The sequence below is a fragment of the Rousettus aegyptiacus genome, unplaced genomic scaffold (assembly GCF_014176215.1).
Source record: "Rousettus aegyptiacus isolate mRouAeg1 unplaced genomic scaffold, mRouAeg1.p scaffold_m13_p_13, whole genome shotgun sequence".
Classification (NCBI taxonomy): Eukaryota; Metazoa; Chordata; class Mammalia; order Chiroptera; family Pteropodidae; genus Rousettus; species Rousettus aegyptiacus.
In genome coordinates, this window is record NW_023416288.1 from 44,785,713 (window position 1) to 44,809,916 (window position 24,204).

The window sequence follows — 24,204 nt, forward strand, 5'->3', positions numbered from 1 at the left end:
GATTCACTGCGTCTGGTTCCCAGACACCGCCGTCTGCTCCCTCTCGGCCCCTGGAGCCTGGCCCGCGGCCTCCATGACGCGGCGAGCAGCCCTGCACCGCGCACCCTCCACCTCGCCCCTCCCCCCACCACCCGGGATCTCACGGCCACCCAAGGGCAGCCCCCGCTGCTCCTCGTCCTGGTCCCTCAACGTCCCTTTTAGGTTTTAAAATCTCAATAAGAGCTGGGGAAAATATAATAAAATAGTTGGATAAAATATTTAGCTAGAGAGCATTTCAAAAAAGTGAACAGAAATAATGATAGTAATTATTCCAGGGTCTGTTAATGAGGAGGTTCATAAATAGATACATGTGTCTAATGGCTTCAATTTTTTTTTTTTTTTTTTGCTGGTGGTCCCCTGGCTCTTCACCTGGTTAGCTAACAGGAAAAGGTACGTATTTTATTCTTGATTTTCGGGGAACTTTGAAAACAAATGCAAAGCGTTATGTTTGTCTCATGCTTGTGTTGACATTAGTCTCGCCTTTGAATGGCCTCATTTTGGTCCCCAGCTCTGTCACGATTATCCCGGTCACGACTACATCAGCAGAGTGCGCAGGACATGCCAGAAGGTGAAGAAATGCTCTTTCAGGTGAGAATTTACCTGCAACAACAGTTCAGGTAGAGAGTGTGGGGGCAGGGGACCGTCCAGGCGAGTCCGTCGATCGGCGCATGCCCTTGGCAATGTGACCTTCCGCTACGCGGATGACCAGCTCTGGCCATGAGAAAATTGCCAGTGATGTCATCGCTAATGACCAAATTACCCATTCAAAGAACAGCGTGTGGCTCATGTCTGAAAACCTCTTAGGAAGGAGCAAAGCTCTTTTTGAGGAATCTGTCTCAACTACGAGCCCTGTCAACGCGGGCTTTCTTCCTGCCAAGGATATTCGCCAGCGCTAACAAGGGCTGAAGTATCGAAGGATTTCTTTTGTCAAATGCAGTGCACCGCTAGACATTTCCATGAATCGAGTGTGATCACCCTGATGTTGAACGGGTATGTCATTTGAACCTAAGTGTTTTCATCGGACACCTCGCGTTCCCAGATCACACAGACGCACACACTTCCAAGTTGCCACATACAGAGGCACCTGTGTTGCAGGCTCTGAGGACCGAAGCCGAAACCCATCCGCGGATGCGATAAGAGGAAAGGTGGAAAGAAAAAAGAAGTCTCGGTATAGAAACATGTAAGAAAAAAGTGGCAGAAAACCTCCAAAAGCCAAGACTTCGTTTTCAGGAAAAAGAAGTCGTGAACTTGAAATACGAAGAGCGCGACGAGGCAGTCCCGGGACGAGGGGGCGCGCCGCGGCAGAGGGCGGCTCCTTCGATGAAAGGCGGCTTTTTCTCTCGACGTCTCCTTAAAATAAGAACGAAACCCGGAGAGGAAAGCTGGCAGAGGTTTTTATTATTTAAGCAGAAATGCTTAGATACTTTCATTTCTAACACTTTTTACAAAAACAAAAACATATATATGTTATGTAAAAAGTACGGCCTTTCTTACAAACACTTTGTCCTCTCATGGCTGTGAATAATTTTTGAGAGTGGACTGTTCTGTGTTTTAGAGGTATCTTCCTACCGGTTAGAAGTGACCCACAATGCTTTGGGCTTCAAAACCCTTTCCCTTATAAAACCCTTGTTCTCCCTCGTACACCAGCCGCCCTAAGCTGAGTTCTAAAGAACCGATGCCTAATTTAATTATGTTCATTGAATTCCGGTAAGTAGATTTTCACTGATTTTTTTACTCCCATTTTTCAAAGGTTAGCCCTACGAGATAGAGAAGCCCCTGAGATTGGTAACCAAGGAAATACTAGGGCCGTTTTGTGAGTCTCCACTTTGAGTTTGCAACAGAGATCTGAGTTTTCCCACGAAAGATCTGCTCATCTTTACCTCGCTCAGAACCTTTACGAACACCTAGAGACACACCCCCTTCTGTTTGCAAATTCTGCCAGGTTTCAGCTCAGGCTCCTGACAGACGCAGGGCGGGCTCGGGACCGGAGACCCAGTCAGAGAACCTGACTCGCCAACCCTTTTGCATCAAGTCGTCAAGCCTCTGGTCTCTGAAATGCCCAAAGCCATCTTTTTAAAGCAGGAACTGAGACCAACCAATGGAGACGGGTTGATTCTGGGGATTGCGGAGTGTAAAGGGGTTTCCGGGACCTCCCGTGGAAGGTCCAGGGGGAGTCGGGGGTTGGGGGAGGGACGGGCGAGTCACCGTGCTTGGCCCCTACATGCGTACGCTCCGTCACACGCGTCTCTCTCGCGTGCCTTCCACATGCACACGCCGTGACTGCGGATGAAATCCGCAACCCTGAGAAAGCCCCCCGGCTGGGAGCCTCTGCTGAGACGGTCCCCTCCCCCGTCCCTCAGGGCGAAGGTTCCAGAAGCCTCGCCAGAGCGCCGTGAGCCCGCCCCTCCCTCGCGCGTGTGGGCAGCTGCCTCCGCCGTCCGGGATTCCCCGTCACACCTTCGCCTGCACCTGCTGTGGGCCTCCTCGCCCCGGCTCGGAGCCGGCCCCTGTTGGGTGCACCGCCCTTGTCCCCTTCGGGCTCCCGCGTGACACGTCACAGTGTATTTGTGGCTCCGGCTGCGCTCTTGTTCGGAAGAGGTGGGGTTTTCGGACCTCTGTGTCTCTGAATCCTGCAGAGACGTGTGACGTTGTTTAGTGAAGCGAACCTAACTTTGAAACCTTGGACCCGTGTCCTCCGGCTGTCACAGTCTGGGAACACGCCCAGGCCAGCCCGGTCCCTCCTGCAGGGCGGGTGGTCCTGCCCGCAGCGACCTCTCCCGGCCGCGCGCCGGCCTTGTCCTCACCCGCTGACCACTCCCTCCTCCACACTCAGGGATGCGCACGCCGTGCTCGCCGAGTTCCCTGCACCCCTCGTGCCTTGAGCTGTTGCGTCCTACCAAGGAGACGAGCACGCAGGATCAAGGCTGCTTCATGCAGCGGACGTCAGCCTTCAGGAAGACCACACAGACGAAGCACTTAGATCGGTGGCGACCCAGTGACCCCGTCTCTCGGTCAGAGGCGGCTCGCGGGCGGGCCGGTTATCAGCCCCCTAGAGGGAAGGATGGACGAACGCTGGGTCTCAGTCCAGGTGCGTGGAACCTGCCGAGCCGGGAAGAGAAACCCTGCCGAGCAGATCGTGCTACTGAAACAGTGTGCAGCCACCCTGGGGCAGAGGGGGGTGACATGTGCATTAAATATGTTCTGAAATAATTGTCTAACAGTACATATTCCTAAGAGAGGCGGAGAGCAGGGAGCTACTTGTTTCTGGGACTAGCTGTGACAAATTCTTTATCCACGGAGATGGGGTGTAGACAGGTTTCTCTCCCCAAACTTCCGGAATAATCGAATCTGGGGTGGGGGAGGTTGTTTCTTTGATTTTAGCTTGAAGAGTAAATGTGTTTATTCAGGCCCAATAATAGCACGAGGCACATCTTTTTAACTCTGTTTTTTAGATGAGGAAATGGGGCCTGGAGGGTCACACTTATCAGGGCCCTGCAGCTTCGGAGCTGAGGAAGTCCCCCGACCGTCTCTACCCCTCAGGGGACCCTAACTGTGCGGGTCTCTTGGAGGTGACAACAGGGACAGCCAGCCTGGTGGGTGGGTTCGGGCACCTTGTTTGCAGTCTTGAGTTTTATGTGAATATGGTGCTCGAGGCCATAACTTCACCTCCTCCCTCGGCACCCCCGCCCTCCAGGTAACGGGATTTCCGGTCCCCTGCAGACACTTTAATCCACCCGGAGCAGAGGTTCGCGGAGAGTGCCTCCCTGTTTCCGCTGCGTACGCCTGCGGTGCGTTCGTTTCAATGAACTCGATTGAAAAGCCGATGGGTTATTTTCAGAGTGGGCGCCCGTAAAAGCACTGCCCAAAGAAATCGACTTAACTTACAAATCTTTTATGATCAAATTTTATTAAATTTATTTTTTTATTACCAAGAGGCGGCGCATTCTCACGAGTAAAATCCACAGAATCCGTGAACTCGCCTGGGTTTTGCCTCGCTCCTCGAACTATTTATTGGGCTTTTCCAAGGACGATTTCCTCTCTGGTACACTGCAGCCCCCAGGACACAGTTTGTAGCGCATTCGCTGTATAAATAAGTGGGCCCACCAGGCTCTTCGTGGAGCGAAATAAATTCATAAAACAGAGGGTTGCATTTATTTTTTTTTTAATAAAGTGCCTGTGATTGTCCTGGGCGGGTGGGGGAAGCAGCAACCCCCCGAGGAAGCCTGTCTCCAGGGACAGGAGCTGGCCTCACCCGCGGCAGAGCGGGCAGCGCGGCGCGCAAGGACCCCTCCATCCACAGACGGGACGTCCCCGGCACGAGGCCGGGCTCGCAGGCACCGCACAACCTTGCCAAGGGCATTACCCACCCAGCCCCAAAAAGGAGGTCGAAACAACTGCTCAGGGCAAAGCAGCTCCGAGAGAAGGCCTGCACGGAAAGCGAGCGTCCACGCAGCGTCCACGACGATGACGAGTCACCTCCAGCGTCTCCCGCACCGCGCGGGTTCGTGCGCCTGCGCTCAGGACAGACGCGGCCGCCAAGACCGGCGCGCTCCGGGAAGCCTAAGCGCAGCCGGGAGCGGACACCTGCCGGGAGCGGACACCTGCCGGGAGCGCTTCTCGCAGCGTGACCTCTGCACACCCCGCTCGGAGCCCTCTGCCCTGCGGCTGGCACGTTCCACTTCTGGCTGCTTCTACCGAAGACCCGACGAATCCAAGTCACGAAGGCCAGACTCAGAAAAGGGAACAAGCTCCCACTGCGTGTCTCGCGCTCAGCCGAGTTGGGGACCCACCACGTCGTATGCTCGGTGCCGGCAACTGCGGAAAGAAGGCAGGGGTGTCGGCGGGGGTGCAGCGTCACCCAGGGGCCCCTACCGGGAATGAGGTGGCGCCGGACCACGCGCACTGCCTCTGTGCCGCATCTAGAGAAGACGCGTGCAAACGCCTCCTGGCAGCATCTGGTAGAGGGCGAGGGGCTGAGCGCACAGGAGAGAGGAAGACCCACGGACAGAGCGACCCTCGGGGGCAAAGGCCTGAGCCCATCTCGTGAGACGGGGAAGGGCGAAGAGGAAGAGCCCGCTGGGCCAGCAGGAAGTCGGGCGGGCAGGAGGGACCGAGGCTTGTGGGACTTCTGTTTTCTCTGCCAAACTCCAGACCAGAAAGAGAAGATCCGAAACAGACGCTCTGCAGAAAGAAAGCCGACCGTAGAAAAATACCAGGATCGCTCTGCAGAATCACAGGACTCCTGCACACACACACACACACACTGCCCGGTGGCCCTCGTGGAGATGCGGAGATGCGGAGATCCGGGACGTTGACGGCCCAGTCCTCTGCTGTGGACACGAGACATAAACAGCAACAGCGAAAACACGGGCGATGAAGCCTGGCGCCTGACTGCATATACTTGGCACCAGTTGAGAGGAACGGCCAGTACGTACTGAAGGAAAGTGGAGAGATTGCTGCGAACAGCCTGTCCTGGTGCCCCGCGGTGTCCCGGGCCTTCCTGCGTATTTTAATCAGGCTCCGAGTCAAGGGATAATGCGTTTGAAGGATCTCGACTGGCCCGGGCCATTATTCACTGACACTTTTTCTCATCGATGTTAAAGGGTATTTCTTTCGGTGACATGAAATAAATTAATAAATATTGTTAAAATGCTTCCAGAATGAGGTAATGTGTCCTATAGAATATAAGGACCACTATCAATCTTTTCTAAGCTTTTACATCAAAATGTTATGACTTAAATTACACGGGAAGAAAATTTTCCTATCTGCCTCGTGTGCCTGAGAGTAATTTTGGATGAAAAAGAGAAATACAAACAAATAATAAGCCGAATGCAGTAAGCCCTGGGGGACAATTAAGGGCAAAACCCAACCTCATGTTTGAGAAGTCCAGGATGAAAAATGACCCTATTACTTTTACATCCATGCTGTGGACCCGATGAACCAATTTTAATTAAAAACAGACACAATAATATTTTTAAAGAATGTAATGAATTCTCAGTAACTGCAAAGTTTGCTAAGAGTGTAGAAATGGATTAAGAAAAAGGACGCCTTTCGTGGAGTGAAACCTTGTCGCTGCTCTGCTCTCCCGAGCACTCCTGAGAGAGGCAAAGGGAGAGACAGCGAAGCAACATTATCTGTGTGCGATAATCTCTGCTTCTCGGGCAGGTCATGCTGCGCGACTGGACCCTCGATGCTACAGAAATAACCGGCAAGCGCCGCGTCCTTGCAGATATTGTAGGAGTCGAAGTTCCCATTGGAACCAAGCTGTTCTGAGTGTTTCCGTAATATCTGTGCTCCGTCTCCACATCTGTCCTACCAATGGCCCTCCCTCCTTCCTCCCCACGGCCCCTCCCCCAGGACACTGTCCCGAGCATGTTTCCCATGCGTTTGGCCTTGGGTGGGGACATTAAGTTTCTTGCATTTCTACCCAAACCATACATGCACACACACACGCACACACACGCACACACTCGCGCACGCGCACACCACACACTCATGCACACAGATACACACAGATATGCACGTGCACACACACGCGCTCATGCACACAGATACACACAGATACACACAAACACGCGCACACACGCACACACTGCCCTCTGCCCGTATCCAGTCCCCCGTCCTGAATGACGCCTAAATGTTTCCTGACCGCGGACGTGCGAAGCGAAGGCGGCGCCCTTGCCAGTCCGGTGCCCGCACCTCCCAGTCGCCGAGTCCCCGGGAAGTTCCCTAACCCGCACCTTGCTATCGGGGCCACGCAGGCCGGCAGCTCGGTGGCCCCCTTCCTCCCCGCCCCCCGGGTGTCGTGACGGCGCCCGTTTCTGGCGTTCCCGTGGCCGCGCTCCCCTTCGCGGTCTCTCCCGGCCGCCGGAGGCCCCCAGCGCCCAGCCCGCAGCCCTGCTCCGCACGCGGTCGCGGCCCGGGTCGCCCTCCTCGGTCCCTGACCTCGTGTGCCGAGCGTCCAAGCACTTCCGGCCGGCTCTTCTGCGGTGACCTGAAGCCTGTCGAAAAATGACTCCATTGCCCCGCCCCCCGCCCCCTCATGCCCCCTCCCCTCCACCCAGACCATCCACCCTACCCCCCCACCCCCACCCACCCCCGATTCCGCCTCCTGCTCTCGAGAGCTCTGTCCGCGGTGCACGGCGCCGAGAAGCCACTCCGCGGCCACCTCCGCGCTCGGCCCCGAGACGGAGACCTGGCAGCCGCCTGTCCCCACCCCGGCCCCCGCCACCCCAACCCCTGTCGGCTGCTGCTTCCGAAACAGCCTCCCCGCGCTGCGGTCCACGCACTGACCACCGCGTACCCGGAATCGGACGAGGAAGCTCGAACGTTCGGTCACGTCGGGTCCCTCCCCCCGCCGCAAAGCTCACTGAGTCACCGGCCAAACCGGCCTTGTCATTTCCTAAACTGAAACACCTGCCGTGCCCTGGAAAAGCCGATGTGGCATGCGCACCCAACCTGTGCGTTTCTCCCGCGCGTGCACGCCTATGATCTAAAGACACGCGGATGCTTTCGTGATGGGTAGACCGTGTGTATGTACACGCGAGCTTAAACGTGTATTAATTCGCATATTAGTTAACAAATGTGCATGAAAGCCGCTGCTGCTGTCTGTAAATTGTTTTTCTTTTGAAAGATGTGGGGAATCCCCAACTTCAGCACATGCGGGACAAGTCCTACGTCCTTGCAGAGGGACCCGGGGCACGGACGAATGCGAGAATGACGAGCGAAAGCTCCGCTTCGGAGATGTCCTGGGTGGGCAGTAAACGTCCTTCCTGGGCTTCTCGTGCTTGTCACCTGTCTTCCCGAGTCGTCAAAGCACTTTAGACACTCTGTGGATTCGGCTCCCTGGTTCCCGATCCCACGAGGCCGGGATTCCGGGCCCTCTCTGTCCCACGGCGCTGCCGCCCCCCCGGGAACCTTCCGCCTTCCTCCCCGCAGTCCCCACTGTCCCCCAGGTCACTTTCGCAAAGAATAGCGACCCCCAGGCGAATCTCAGTAGCATGGATCACGTGCCGCTGGCTTTCTCGACTCAACTTCCTAAGTTTCGACTGAAAAACAAAACAGAACCAGCAAAAACCCAAAATTGCCTGAACGGGGCGAGCTTCAGTTTTTCCTAAAACCGCTCTGCACAAACAAAGCTTGGATTCTAAGCCTAAGAGTCATTTTGCTTTGTTTTCACGCACCTACCAGGGTTAAAACAAAATAAAATCATGAGGTGGAGACTCTAATTGCTACGAAGTGAGAAACACGTCCTCAGAAACAGAAAAGTCAGCAAGGAAGAATCAGTCCAGCAGCAGCTGGTTCCTGCATGAAAGGGCTGGTCCTGCCTGCAGAACTTTCAAAGACCCCTTAAATCTTCAGATCCACACTGTCCTAATGTATATATTTAAATAAATTAGCATAAGCACACGCCTGGAAAAGCCTCTTCCTGACGGCGCGCTGTATTTATTCCCAGCCCGGTGCTGATAAGTCCGCTGCTGGAAACCAGGCAGCGAGGGAAATGCAATGCTGCTTATTCAAAAGCCACTCGAATCACCTACTGTAGCAACGTTATTATGCAAGATATATTGTGGCAGACACCATACTGCACCATGAAGTTAATCCAAGAAAGTCCTTTTTGAAAAAGAAGAAAGTAATTTGTAGTTACTTGGGATGTGCGCTGTGCCGTCCTTTGAATCGCTTTTCCTCCTGTGTTGGAAATGCAATCTTCGGAGCACTCATGAGGACGCCGAATTCATAGTAAGGATGCGAATCGCCCTAGGGAAGCCGTGCCTCCCCCAAAGGCAAGTATAAGAAAGATTGGGGCGCCCAAGGTTAACTGACGTCAATACAAAATATGGATATGTTTTTCTATGGAGTGAGTCGCTAGAAAAGAAAATGGAAAAAGCTGGACGTTACAAAAAATATCAAGCTAGAAGTGGATGAATTCCACCCACATTAGAGCGTGGCTCTGCTCAACGGCTTAAAAAGGCTTCGCGAGGTGTCGCGATGCTGTCGGGGTGGCAGATCAGGGCGCCCCTTGTCTTGTAGAGGATGCGATCGAATTAGCTTCACACGTCAGCGCGTCCAAAAATGTTTCTCTCTCCTCTCAAGGCCGAGCGACCAGTTTGGCCTGAGGTCCTCACTCCTGGACCTAGGTCGCCTCCCCCAGCTCCGAGAGTCTCATTCACCGCCAGTAACTTACACAGAACTGACATCCAGGAAGCAAGCGAATGCGCCCCAAATGTATGCTTCCAGAATGCGTTCATTTAAATGGTTAATTCCACGACGAGTGTGTGTAAGATATCATCTAATTACAGTTGCAGAGAGGCCTGAAGTCGTCCGATAGAATTCGTCGGTCGCCACAAAAACAAGAACAATAAAATCCCTTCCACCTGGCGGCTCAGCAAACCCCAGCCTCCGCTGGGCTAAGGCGCATGTTCGCACGCGGCAGGACCGTTTCCTCCGCCTCCGCACAGGCGAAGAAGGAAAGAAGAAACAGAGCGTAGAGGAGCAGGAAGAAGAGGAAACGCAATGGTGTAAACGACCACGATAAAAGCCATTTCTGGCTTGTTCTTGTCTTCACAGGACCCCCGGAGGACCCCAGTAGTCTAATCCCGGGGCACCGCCTGGCCAGAGCTGCGTCCCGCCCGCGGCCACCGGGACAGCCGTCCGCTGTCCTTCCCTCTCCTCGCTGCTGAGGACGCTCCTGCTTCTGCTGCGCCTCCCATTCCCTGCGCAAATCCCCCGAGGCCCCGTTAGCCCGCGCGCCCCATCCCCGCACCCTGCCGTGGCGGGACACGACACTCTCGGGGCAGCAGCTGTGACAGGCCCGGGAGTGGGGAGGCAGCTCAGCCTGGCGGGGCTGCTGGCAGCCCTGAGAGGAGCGATTTTCCTTGGTCCTGCAAGACACCGGCGCACCGAGGAGAGGAGCGAGGGCCAGGCCCAGCTCGCAGGGTCAGAAGATCAGAGTCAGGGGCACAGGGCACAGTAACGTGCTGTTTCTAGTTGATAAGATGCCTGCACGGACCTGGGCGATTGGGTGCTCGTTTTTGCTGCTTTCCTGAGGCAGTATCCCGGGAGTATTTTCCACACCGTTTGTTAGCATTTTCATTTCATTAAAAAAAAAAAAAAAAAAAAAAAACACGTAATACCCCCGACCGCCGCACATTTCTGGTGTCAAATAGAATGTATTATGATAATTAAATTCTGGTTGTTCATCTCCAGACATAAATGCATGCATATTTGAGCCACCCTAAGGTATATTAGGAACTGCAAAGGCTGGGAAAAAAGACTAATAGCCTAGCGTTTCTAAATTAATTCAGATGATCGTATTTAGGTTACATCGCAGTAATATTACCGGTGTTTTCTAAGCGCCCTTTAGAAACAACGTCTTTAACCACCTTCCCATCTACTTTGCTGAGGTGAGTTGCAGGTGTGTCTCGGCCCTTTGCCGTGACGAGCCGACCGCCATCGTTAGCCTTACTTGGACTTTAACTTCACTCGGTGACAAGAGGTCGCCTTCAGTCTGTGACATGCTCCCTCTCCCATTCTGTCGAAGCAGAGGAACGGCACGTCACCATGCGTCCTAGGTCATCGAGGCTTCGCATGTGCGGGTGAGAAAGCAGCATCGCTATTTACACAGCTGCGAGGGAATGACCGCTGAGACCGGGCCTCGGCCCGCTGAAGACAGGCACATAACGGACGCGGATTTCCTTTCTTAGACAAGACGCCCCTGAATATGGTTTTGTAAGCACAGTAAGCAGCACGCCGTGTTTCGGGGGGCCTTTCTCAGTGACCCCAGGCAAGGCTGGCGAGTTTGCGGAGGGACCCAGGACCTCCAGGGAGGAAAGGGTCCTTCCCTCGGGAAATGAGTCTCATGGGTGGGTTGGTCCAGACCTGCCTGGGGCCACAGGCAAGGACAGGGTCCCAGGGGTGTGTTCGCCATTGAGGAAGATAAACTGGATTTGCAATGAGGACCAAAAAGAAGCCCCGAACGTGTGGCCCGCAGACGTGGGTGATTCTCAGGCTAGTTGGTCCTTGCACCAGAAAGAGTAATGAACACGATACCCTCCATCTCTCTCTCTCTCTCTCTCTCTCTCTCACACACACACACACACACACGCATGCACGCACACACACACACCCTATACACTCACTTCATACACTGAAAGGTAAGATTAGTGATGATCTCTAGTAAAACTCATTATATTCTTATTCGGAATCTTCAGGGACTCAAAAGCCGGGTGTGTGTTATGGAACTAAGTCTTTCGGTTGCTCCGTCTCTGATCACACATAGTTTAATTCCATTATGTTTTGGCTAATGTAATTTCATGTAATTTTTAGTTATTTATAGTGCTCAAATTTATGTCATTGTTCTTTTTTACTGTATTGCCTTAGATATTTAACTGGCAGAAATTGATTAATTGCAAGAAAGAGGCTCACTGAAGTACAGAGTAAATGATGAAAACAGTAACTAAATGTTTACACTTCTGAACAATTTTGTAAAAACAAATAGTTAACAGGACCCAGGATGCCAAGGTCCGCAGAGATTGTAAAGATTTGACAACTAAAACCTTAACTGTGAAATATTCCAAACAAGTAGAATTAAAAATAATGCTGTGATTAGGAAGTATAAATACAAATCACTGAAAATTGGGATTTATGGGGCCAGCGGTTCATTTGTGTATAAACATCAGTGCATAACCTTTTAAGAAACTATGTTGTTATTAAAAAGGCAAATATAAAAGATTAAAAAGTATGTATCATATTTTTTGCATTGGATAATATGAAAAAGTTTTTTTCCAATATAAATGAACAAAGTGTGCCATCTCTTTGAGTTTTGTCTGTATGAACAGTCAGTTACCTTTCTTCTCAAACATGTTTATGATGGTTGAGTTCATTATTGTAATTATTTAATTGCATTAAATATTATGGAAAATTATGGCTTATAGGATGCAAACAAGTCTGTGTGTGTGTGTGTGTGCGCGCACGCGGGGGTATGTTGGTGTGAAGGTTGGAGATTTGGAAACATGAGGTCTGGCATAAAACCTTAATCACCCATCGGAAAATAGGCATGAATTGCATTCCTTAGTTAAGTGCCGGAGGTCACTCTGGCTTGGCAGGAAAAATCTCAGTCCTTTCTTAATCGACACACAAAAGTGGCTGCCTTTCCCCATTTCAGCTACCGAGATTTCCCCTCGCCCTGGGGAATAGATTCGCCCAGGAGCCTCTGCTGTAATGGGCAGCCTCTCCTCGTTTTTCTGGAATGCACCTGGTTCCGTGACACCGGGGGCCCCGAACACTTGCTCCTAAGCGCGCCATCCAATTACAGTGCAGAGAAACAGCGACTGGAGCTTCGGTAATGAGAAAAGGGCCCTCGGAGGCCGAAGCCGCCAACACAACCCAGCGTCGCACGCGAGGGAACCACGTAGATCTTGTCCCCGACGGGGCCGTGCGCGTGGCGGGAAGTCGCAGGCGGAGAAGGGACGCGCTGGAGCCCGAGGAAGTAACGAACACGGATGTGACACCGAGCGCGCCCAGCAAAACAGTCGCTGCCGTATCTGTGCGTGGAATCCTTATCCTTCGACCAAATAGGAGAGACGTTGGGAAACACAACAGGCTGTCTAATATATCTCTAAAAACCTGTGGCAGCATGTTCACTGCAGTTTCTAAAATCAGTATTCTTTTCTTTTTTTTGTCATGAATTTTGTTGGGTAAGGTAGAAACACCTTTTCTTTCAATCTGTATGTCTGTGTTACTGCCGGAATATGCTAGAAAACTAGTTTTATTTTTTTTTTGGTGAAAAAAAAATTTCCCCAAAAACTCTTTGTTTATATTATCACATTTATTATTATTATTTATATATGATATTACACATACACTTATGTATAATATGCATTTGAGTATAATTGTATATGTTTCTTAATATAAAACATTAGTTACATATTTATATATTACAATTCCTCTTTGTCATGTGCATCTGAAGTGGTTTATTTGTCCACAATTTGCTCAACTACCTCCCTCCTTTAAAAAAAAAAATCTCTTTCCCCCACATCTCCTACCCCGTGACAGCCAGAAGTCTACTAATGCGAATACGTCTACTTGTGCTTAAATTCTAATAGTCGATATAAAATAGTATCACTGGGGCTATTTCATGAATCAACAAATCCCGCTGTAGAGCTTCCTGTGTGACAAGCACTTTACGAATATTACCCCTCCTTATCCTCATAATAACTCTACAAGGTTGACATAACCATCACCTTCTCTTTAGAGATTAAAACAAACAACCGGAAAAACCACCCTTCAGCACAGATGGCTGGAGGAACTCGCCCAAGGTCACACGTGTGACAAGCAGCCTTGTTGGATTTAGTGTCTCAGAAAGTTCCCCTCCGGGCTGACGCCCCACACTGCAGGGTCTGGGGTCCAGGCATCTCTACAGCAGGTGCCCTGGAGCGTGGAGCTGGCTCCTCCTCGTCTCCATTGGGATCCAGCAGTTGTCGGTTCTCAGGACTCCTGTGCACAATGAGCGCGAGCTCCCCACGCCCGCCTTCTGGATTGAGACACCCGCCTTCCCAGCTCCTGAAAGAGCCGAAGGGTGGCAGCCCACAGCTGAGTCCCTCTCTGAGACGCACAGAGCCCAGGACGGTGAGCCTTCTGCCCCAAAGCTCCTCCATTCCAGGTCTGCTGATCCCAGGCCTTTGCCAGCAAGGCCCTGATGTCGCCGGGGGCATAGGCTGAGGCCTGGAGCCCATCTCTTTTGCAGCCTGAATAGTTTCCATTGAATCCAGGCTTGTTTTGCAGCGTGGTTTTCCCCGGAGCTGCAGGAGACGAGGGTCGTCTTTGAACGTGGCCACAGAGGACTTCCGGCTGGGTCTTCAGCTGGGGCACCTGGGATGGACCCGGGAACTGTCCTCCTGGGGCACAGTAGGGGAAGCGTCCATCCGTTGACCCCATAGTCCTTTGGTCGAGTGCGCCACACAACTGTTGACTCTGCAGCACTAGGGTCAGCTGACGCTCCCAGAAGGCCGACCCTGCGGGCCCCAGAGGCCCTGCGGCCGGAAGCGAGGGCAGGTGCGGCGTGGCCCGAGGCGGGGGCTTCGGGTGCGCTGCAGCAAAGCCGGTCAAAGCGCACGGGCTCCGGCATTGCCACAGTGGCCGGAGGAGGAGGAGGAGGAGGAAGGGGGGGGAGGGGGAGGAGGAGGGGGAGAGGGAGGAGGAGGGGAGGAGGAGGAGGAGGAGGAGAAGGGGGGGGGTTTGAAGCGCAGCACGAAACACCAGTCCCGGTACTCGGGGTGCCACGCTGACCGCGCCGTCGGACGCATGCGCAGAAAGGCGCGCGCCGTGGCTTCGGGCGGTCGCTGCACTCCCCGGGGCTCCTAGGCCTGGGGTCAAGGCATTCTCCTCTGCACCTGCTCCGCCCTTTCCTCTGCACGCGAGTCTCTATGTCTTCCCCTGTCCTTCTCATCAGGACGCCAGCCGCTGGATTTAGGGCCCGCCCTACCCTAGGGGGACTCCGCCTTGACGTAACCACTAACATCTGCAAAGCCTTTCAGGTAAGGCCGCGTTCTGAGGTGCCGGGGTCGGGGGGCTGGGGCAGACACCCTTCAACCCAGCGAGGTCGCGTATAAACGAGACGGGCAGCGAGGCCGAGGGAAGAGAGGTTAAGCATTTGTGATCAGCAAAACCTCCCATTAAAACTTGGCTGCGGATTCACCCCGCTTCCACGTGGGTCTGGCAGCATTCGATGCAGCAATAGCTCGGTTACGTGAGTCCTTGGGAAAAGATCAAAAGCGATTTTCGCAGAGCTAAGTAGACACGCATAAAAATCCTCGCCTTTTCACCCATCCTATTTTGATGAGCGCTTTCCATAGATTTTCTTTTTGGGAAAAGGCGCGGACTTTATAAAAGTCACTGAAGATTTACACGTTTTCGGGGAGAGAGTCCGGGCCGCGGGCACCTGCTTTGCTTGCCTTTATTTACATCTAATATCATTAAAACTGAAAAAGCAGAACCTCTCCAATTCTAGCCCAGGCCCCAGACTATATATCTGAATATCGTTTTTACCGGAAGAAAGTTATAAGGTAGAGCTCCGCATTGGCTCTAAGTAATCTACTTTGCCGAGCTAAATCGCTCGAGATTTAGCCCAGAGCGCTGCCGCGATATCCTGACACCCACGCGGCGGCTGCCGAGCAAACGAGATTAACGTCCCCGGCAGCCCCCGTGGGTTCCCTCCGCGTGTCATATTTCCTCTCGCGGTGCAACTTCAAAGAATTACCATATTTCAGAGTGGAACTAATTGTCAGAGAGACTGGAAGTTCATTTCCACAGCCGAGCTGGCTCCTCGGGCCTGGGCAGAAAGCGGCTTTCGTGTATCCTTGTTTGCGTTCCCGGGGATGGCGAGGGGCGCGGCGCGACGGCGGCTGCGCTGGCGCGGGAAGCGCTTTGTCTTCGGTTGCCGACGCGGTAGGAGCCGCAGCTCTCCCAGCTGTATTTGCACCAGAGAACAAAGGAATGCGATTCTCAAGTCGAATGATGATGATGATGCTGATAACTAATAATTAAACAAAGGTATACGGCATGATGTTGGGCGCATTATACCAGAACTTCATGCAGCAATCCCAATATGCATATGGATTGCGTATCATTAGCAGCATTCTATAGATGAGGAAATATGCTCGAAGAAGCAAACAGTTACTCAGAATGTATGTGTGTTGGGGGGGGAGGATGTTTCTTTCTTTTAGTTTTCTTTGACTCCTAGTGGGAAAAAGGTGCTAGACTTTAAGTTAGAGAACATTATTCAAGCAGAAGAGATTGTTCAGAAGTAGAGTATCGGAATTGGACATGAGGCCTTAAAAACTCTTTTGTTTTAGCTCCTTATTTCCAATATTAAGAGCTGGAGGTCAGGGAGGCGGAGCGACATGTTCGAAGGCACACAGCCATTTGGAGAGATGCTCCTGGTCCGGTGTTGACTTAATCTGTCTGTCGCATAGGATCGTAGTCACGATCGCATGTGCGATGACACCACTCTTAGATTAAATTCCGTAACCGAGTGAGACGATCATACCATGGAGGAGGCGGCAGGGTCACCGTTACAGAAGACCGGAGCCGCTTCGGCCTGTCGCGCCTGGAAGTCCAGTGCGGAGAGCAGGTGACCCCTGCCTGCCCGGCAGCAGCCGGCTGACCGCCACCGGCTCAGACCTCGGCCCGGGTGAGCCCTCCACCCGCCGCCAGCACCACCTGGGCGATGCCCCAGGGAGCATCTTCTCTCTCGCAGAGCACATCTCGGAAGTCGCCGCAGCGGAGTCTGAGATACCACAGTCTGCCTAACAAAGATGGAGACACCCCTTCGGCTGACGCGTTGGCTGACGAGACCCACGATGCGTCGAGATGGATTTTTGTGCCTCATGCAAGAAGATCCAAATTCGGTGAACTTAACTCAGAGTTTCAGGGGGCAACGTATATGAGAAAAGCGGTGGCCAGAACCGCTCTGTCCGGGGTCATCTGCGTTGGCCTGTGGCAGAGAGGGGACACCACGTTGCTTTGTGCTGACTCTTCGTGGGGCAAAGCCAGACATCGTTCCAAAGGTCGGCTTTGTCTTTTCCTAGGTGTGGAAATCTGTTTGCCTCACGGCGTTCTCTTTGTATTTCATTTCCGGCCATGACCGCGAAGTCCCATGTCCCAACCCCAACCACGGGGACCCATTATTGCCTTCGGACTTCTTCGATGTTTGAACCCATATCTTGTCTGTTCATTGCATTAAATGGAATACTTACATTAATTATATTATAAAGTTGGTATTTAGCCCGCTTTAAGTATTGCCCACCTCCTCCTCAATTTTCAATGATTCTCATTCTCGTTCTTTTATCTGTGGCTCTAAGTACCATAGTTTTCATTCCATCAACTGGAGATGTCGTAATGCAAAAACCGTGAATCAGTTTTCCACACTGAGAATCAGTCTACAGGTAAAACATGGAAGATACAGATATCACCGCAGAATGGCACACGTGCAGCACCCTCCTTGTCAAAGAAAAAATATATGTTCAGATGGCAGGAGATGAACTGTAGAATCAGGGAGGGAAAGAGGGGAAAAGGCTGGTCCTTGCGGCCAAGGCCGCAGAAGAGACAAGACTGCCTTAAAAAGCCAGCAGAGGGCGCACAGACTGGCGTGCGTTTCACATCAATGCGTCTTTTGCGGCTGTAAGATGATGATGATGACGATGATGATGGTGATGATGATGGTGATGATGATGGTGATGATGATGGTGATGATGATGGTGATGATGATGGTGATGATGATGGTAGATAGATGAGAGATGATAGATAAAGATAGATGATAGATAAATAGATGATAGATGATAGATAATGATAGATGATAATAGATAGATGATAGATAAATAAATGTTAGATAGATAATAGATGATTGATAGGTGATAGATAGATAGATAATACAGATAGACTTGTGTTTGTGTTCGTTACCCACACAGCTTCATCTCACATCATCTCAAGACAATTCTACAAGATTTTTAGCACTTTGTCAACTTAAAGTCGTCTGTTCGCGTTCTAATGTTATTTTTTACTTAGTATAATATACAGAATAGTAAAAGTTAATATGCCTATCCTGAAGAAGATTACCAGCATTACACTAGGTCTTCTAATTACCTAAGTATTTCAGTGGATCACGTTTAAAAATTACCTCACATGTAATTCTGAGGTAACAAAGCCGCCGTCGTCAACCCCACTCTGCAGCGGGGTTAAGAACGTGTGCTGGAGCGTTTCCTAATCCACGGTGCTGTGACAACTCCCCCCACCCCCCGCAACCAGCGGCGAGGGGTCACTGGTGCAGGGGGAGCGGGTGCAGGGGGGTGGCTGCAGGGAGACACCAGCCAGAGCCCCAAATCCATGTGGCTTAACACCTGGGATGGGGCCGATTAGGCCCTGAGCAAGTCTTCACTTTCCTTTTCATTTCCTAATGGCATGTTAATTATAGCTGTTTTAAACAGTCGCACTGTAAAACAAACAAACAAACAAACAAACAAAAGGATGTTGTTCATTGCTGATGTCTTGACTGTTCAAAAACACAACAGGAAATAATTTTTTTTAAAGATTTCAAAAATAGTTTTGTTAAATTAAAAATCGATACCAAGTTATACACTGGAAAACTAATTAAATAATTAAATTGAATTTAGGTTTTTTTCCCCCCTAATGATTTATTAAGTGGCAAAAATGAATTCATGCAACTCCATCAACCTACTACCTGCAGGATTTCCTGTTCTATTAAGAAAATGGTGGGCACCTTATTTGATTAAATTAGAGTTGAACCTTGCAAAGGAAGAATTGGAAACAAGGGCCGGTTGAGGCAAAGCCTTCTTTTCCTTGTGAACATGAAGGAAATTTTCATAAAGGCAAAAGAAACTTTAAATATATTTTCGTGCTGAGGTACCTTGAGGAATAACGACTTTTCCCCACATAAAAGTGAGCTATTTATTGCACTTTACATTGGTGTGAACTTGAAGAAGCTTATAGCTGCCGTGACATTCTCCGTGCGTAATTGATGCACGCTGTTTTTCACTTCACTGTGCAAAACAAACATACCAGGGCTGACTCAGAACATATACGTCTTCCAGCCCGTCCACTGTCCAAACCCCCCGCTCCCCAAGCGCCCTCATTACTAAATAACCTTCACGTCTTGCCTGGCATGTCGTAATCTTTCTTTCTTGGAGGAGAAGCAGGAGAGCTTGCAGGCTCGAGAGTTAAGAGTAAAATAGGAAAATGTGTTCGTCGTGCTTAAGAAACTACGGTTTTATTTGTTTCTTTCCAAGAAGCTGAAAAGACTCTTCAGGCCAGATCACTGAGATCCTAAGTATTAACAGTGGGAAGGACATGTCAACCGATTAAACTCGGATGAGGCTTCATTCCACGATTAAATTACTCCCGTGTCCACGTCCACACCCTCTGCAACCTTCTGCCATTGTCTTGGAGCAGATGCCATTGCTTCAAGAAAAACACGCTTGCACCTGGGCCCAGACCTGCTTCCTGTGGACAGGGATGGGCTCGTTAGGACATTTACACATTGCACTTCTGTGAGTAGCTGTCTGAGAAATGCGGGGATAAAATCGTATGAAGCTTTGGGAAATTATACACTTCAGATGTGACTCCCCCCCAACACACACACGCACACCAATCACTCCTTCTTAGTGCTTTTCAATAAGTACTTCTCAGTCCAGCAAGATTATGTTCTGCCATGCCGGGAGCGGAACAAGAAAGAAGTCCATAATGTGACATTACCCAAGTTGAGTAGCGTTTATTCATACAGCCTGTCATTCAGAAAGCTACCGGTGACGGGTTCCTGTAAGATAAGCATTGGGCTGGATCCTACAGAGAATGCTACGTGATGTCCACCACACTCAAGGGAAAACGGGACAATAACTGTTACAAACGCAAGACACCGATCAGCACTTGGAGTGGCGTTTCGGACACAGACGGCCCCTGTTAGTGACAACGCTGGTGATGAGAATAAAAAACTAAGAATAGCAATTATTAGTATTATTATACCGTGATCCATACAAGTTTTAACTGCAAAAAGAGTAAGGAGAGGCTCTCTCGAGCTGTGAATATTAGGAAGAAATGCAGACATTGGGTCATATCAGCCAAACTTTGAAAGATAAAGAGACTTTTGAGACAAAGAAATGATCAAAGAGGGAGTTTTAGCAAAATGGATAGTAATGTGTAAATCACAGAGACGAAAGCTACATGCCACGTGGAAGAAATGTGATGGGGCAGCAGCTCATCATGATGTCAGCAAAGGCTTTAGAAACAGAAATTTGGAAAAGTGCAATTGGAAGGCGTCTGCTCCGTGATCAGTGTTAGGGAGCCACCGAGGACTCTGGCAGCCGACGAGACGAGCCTCCCCGACGCCCCCTCAATGGGAGACTCGCTGGGAGGGCTGTCGACAGAGACCCTCCGGCCATCGGTCCCCCTGCAGAGACACTCCTCGCACCGTGACGGTGACCGATCAGGGCTGGCCATCTCGACCCGATGGGAGAGAGCTGCATGCCTGCTCTAGTGTTTTATCCTTTTCTTTCTATTGAGTTATCATCCCTTTTTGTTGATTTTAGAAGTTCTTTATGTGTTCTGAATACAAACTGTTTGTAACATTCCATCCACCTATCATCTATCTATCACCTATCTATCCATCTATTATCTATCTATCTATCTACATCTACCAATCTCATTTTGTCCTTTTATATGAGTTCTTATTTCACTCTGCTGATGATTTCTTTTGTTAAAGAGAAGTTCTTAATTGTAATATGGTCCAATTTCTCGTTTTCTTTCTTCTATAGCTAGCACGTTCATTCTTTGAATGGCTTCTTCTGGATGACCCGTAGCTCTTCACCTCTTATTCCACATGGCATTTTTTTCTCCCTCGTACATCCTCAGAACATATCAGAAGTTACACAAATGATTTATTAATTCATTCTTTGATTGAATTAACAAATATTTCCTCAGTGCCTACTGTAAATCAAAAGCTGTTTGTGGTCATAAGGGTGAGCAAGTAAGACACACCATATTACATAAGACTTGTTTGTTTGTTTGTTTGTTTGTTTCTGACAGCGGCCCTCACATTGAGCTAGCCATTCGTTGATCTGACTCCAAAGAACTCTGAAGTTGGTCCGCATTTTTACTTCCTCACAGCTGTTTAATTCTGGTGTTTGTCGTATCCTGTACACTGAAAATGGCTTCTCACTGGTCTCGAACCCTCTCAACTCTTCCCTCCCGTCACGAAGGACGTCTTCGGGATTTCCCGAGTGATCTTTCTGAAGGGAAATATCACATCACTTCCATTTTTTACATCATTCCATTTCTGTCCAGTACAGACTTAAGGATGAAATCAAATAATTGGTAGACCTGCCAAAGCCTGTGTCGTTTTGCCGTTTTCTGCCTCCTTCTGGCTCTGTTTTCACGGTTTCTTCACACGGGCCTTGTACCAGTCACACCCGAACGGCGAGGCTTCGCCGGCCGAGCCATGCTTCCCGATGCCTCCGACGTACTCGCACCCACAGACACCAGATGAGCGTTTCCTGTTGAAATTCTCCGGCTTCCTTTTCGGACCTTGGAGTCCCATGCCGTGACTTCCCTAAAAGGTTTCTCTCGGAGTCACAGAAACTGGCTCAGCGCAAAGTCGTGGGAGCGTTCTGAGATGACCCGCGTTTCAAATAAGTGACTGGATTAGCAATTAGCAATCTGTAAAATACCATCTTGCTTGTTTCCTCAAAAATTCTCATCCACGAATAGCCATAGATATTTCATTAAAATAAAGAATTCCTGAAAGTAGAGCTTAATTTGCAATTACGAGTCCATTTCTTTGGCTTAATATTGTGAAACATAACCGTCTCTCCTAAACACATGCTAATAGGTAGCTTTAAAACTGCAATGATAATCTGCTTAATAAACCCAAGTGCTAGGCGAACCGACAGTCAGCTTCCCGCGAAGGCTAACGGTACGCGCGGCTGCGCGCGGCAGTCGCATATCTTTTAGAAGCTGTGAAAACGTCGCAAATGCAATGAACATTTCATTTAATCTGCGTGATTTAGGAAGTCCAGCCGTGCGCTCGAAGCAGACTTTGTGGGATGCTCTAGAAGCAGACTTTGCAGGAGGCGCCATGCGTGGAGCTCCTTCGAGGGGGCCGGCCGTGGTCAGAGGGGACTGTCATCCCCTTGTGTGGGGTGGGGACCTCAGAGAAACCGTGCGGGGCCAGCGTTGCTTCGGGATTGGCGTTGGAGTCTCCGCCTGTAACACAAACACCTCCGAACCCGAGACCGGCTTTATGTCTGCATCGCGCACGTGTGTCCCCGAGACGGAGCTTTCTGCAGAACGATCGAACTAAACACGAGAGACGTGGCGCTCGTTGTTCACCCTCCGCCTACTGAGTTTGAGCGATTATTAACCCCATGTAAAATGTAGGGAAGCTGGGATTTAGAGACAGTGTGTAACGCATCTAACGCTGCACCACGAGAAAATGATAGAATCCAAGTGCTCAGACTCCAGTGTCAGTTACTGGAACTTTGCGGACCCCAGTTCACGTCTGACCTTTGAAGAGCGAAGTTCTGCTCTTGGCATTCTGACAGGGCATGAGGCGGCAGCCACCGAGACCTTCCACGCGGGGGACCGCCAGCGTCTCGCAGGGACCTGGCCCAGACTGCGGCTCAGGTGCCAGCACGTGCCCCGGTGGGTGTGAGGGCGGACGCACTTCCCAGCGCTCTGGGTCTCGGCCGCCTCGGAGAAGGTCTGCAGAAAGGGCAGAGTCACAGGCTGGTGATGGGGATCAAATACGACCTCAGCGCCGCAGTCGGAAGTGCTCTCCGGGCTCCAGCTCTGCCTGCTCGGCGGGGACCTGCACCCAGGGGGAGAGCCCGCTTCCTGGGAACCGACCGGTTTTCACGGTGCGAAGAGCGCGGGCCAGTCCACTTGCGGGCCACGCGAGCCACGAGCATCCGCCAGAGCATCTCCCGCGTCTCCCGCCCGCATCTCACCCCCCCCTCGGGGGGCCTCTCCGGGGTGGTCTGATCAAAATCCCGCCTTCGGGACCCCACGGCGCAACCCCCGCCGCGTCTGCCTCGGGGCGCCGCTCCGTGCGCAGGCCGTCGCTCTAATTCCTCGCGGGGTGCGGGAGGCGGGGGGGGGAGCGGGGGTGGGGATGGGGGAGGGATGGGGGGGTCTTTGTCTGTATCACGAGCTCCTTTTGCTGTCGCGCGTTTCCTCGCCGTCCTGCTCCAGGACGCGTGGGGCGAGCGGAGCCCGTCTTCCTTCCCGCCGCACCGCCCGGGTGCCGCGGCCGAGGACGGCGCGTGCTGGGCTGCGGGAGGCCAGCGTAGAACAGCCGGGCGCCCCTCCTTCCAGGGTCGGGCTCCTCCTCCGTAACGAGCCTGCACACCAGGTGGAGGCTATTCCTGTTTCCGAAGCAGGCTCGGAGGGGCCCGTCCACGGCGTCGGAAGCCGCGTCATCGTCGGGGCTCAGCCCCGGATCCTGACCCGGCACCTTCATCTCCTGGGACGTGGGTCCTCGAGGCGCTTCATGCCCCAGGCAGCTCGGGGGCCCAGCCGTCGCTGCCGCGTTTGCCCAGCGGGAAGGACGTGGTCCGGCTCCTCCACGAGTCCCACACACCAAACCAGCAAAACCTCCTCTGTGGCCTCACCTAGCCGCGTCGGAGTCTGGAAAAATATGGCCTTCACTCTGTACCCGAATACAAGTGGGCTGGTGTTAACAGAGAACGGATAATGACTCACAGACATGTAGCCGGTAGCCAATGTGACCTCAGCTATTAATGCGCCTTGTCATTTAAACGATTTGCTTATATGTGTCCCACCTTCGAGACGGTGACGCCCTCAAGATCAGACGCCTCCTTCCCTTGGTCTCAGAGTCGGCAGAGTGTCGTTCGATGCCTCGGCACAGAGAAGAGGCTCAATTTGCTGAAGGAGTGGTTTAGAGATGAATAAATAATTTAATCAACAAACAAACAGATGTTTGAAATTAAAAGTGAAGCACTTCGCAGACGCACTTCAACCATCTCATGCCACTCGAGCGTTTTCGGTTATTAAATGTAGTATCTATTATTATTTGAAGTTTAACAAATTGCTTCACAGGATATCTAAAATTATTCTGACATTTCAAATGTGAGAGGATTTTTCTTTGCAAAAATTACAGTGCTATAAATTTTCATTAGTTAAGTTTTGCCCATTCCCTATCATGGATGTGGCTTTTTTTCTTTTCAAAGGTTAATTGTGTTTTTCAAATGTCTACTTTTTTCTGACTAAGATAAGATATAACATCTAAACATAGTGACCTCATCTTATTTTTCATATTTTACTAGCATTTATTCTAATCTTGTTACTGAAAATATTTGAACATAATATTTCAAAACCTAATTTTGTTGCTTTTAAACGATATTGACTAAAATTTATTCCGAATTTCTGAACATTTGGCAAGAATATGCTCGGGTTCATTCTGATACCAACAGGTGCATTTTATTGAAATTTGCAGCTATAAATAAAATGCGAAGGCAAAGCATAGGTTCCTCTAAATCTTTAGGTTCTGGAAAGTAGAAGTGTAGAGTGCTGAGTTCTGAATATATTTTAATTTGAAATTAATTGCTGATTTAGATCCCATGGCTTTTATCATCTGCGCAT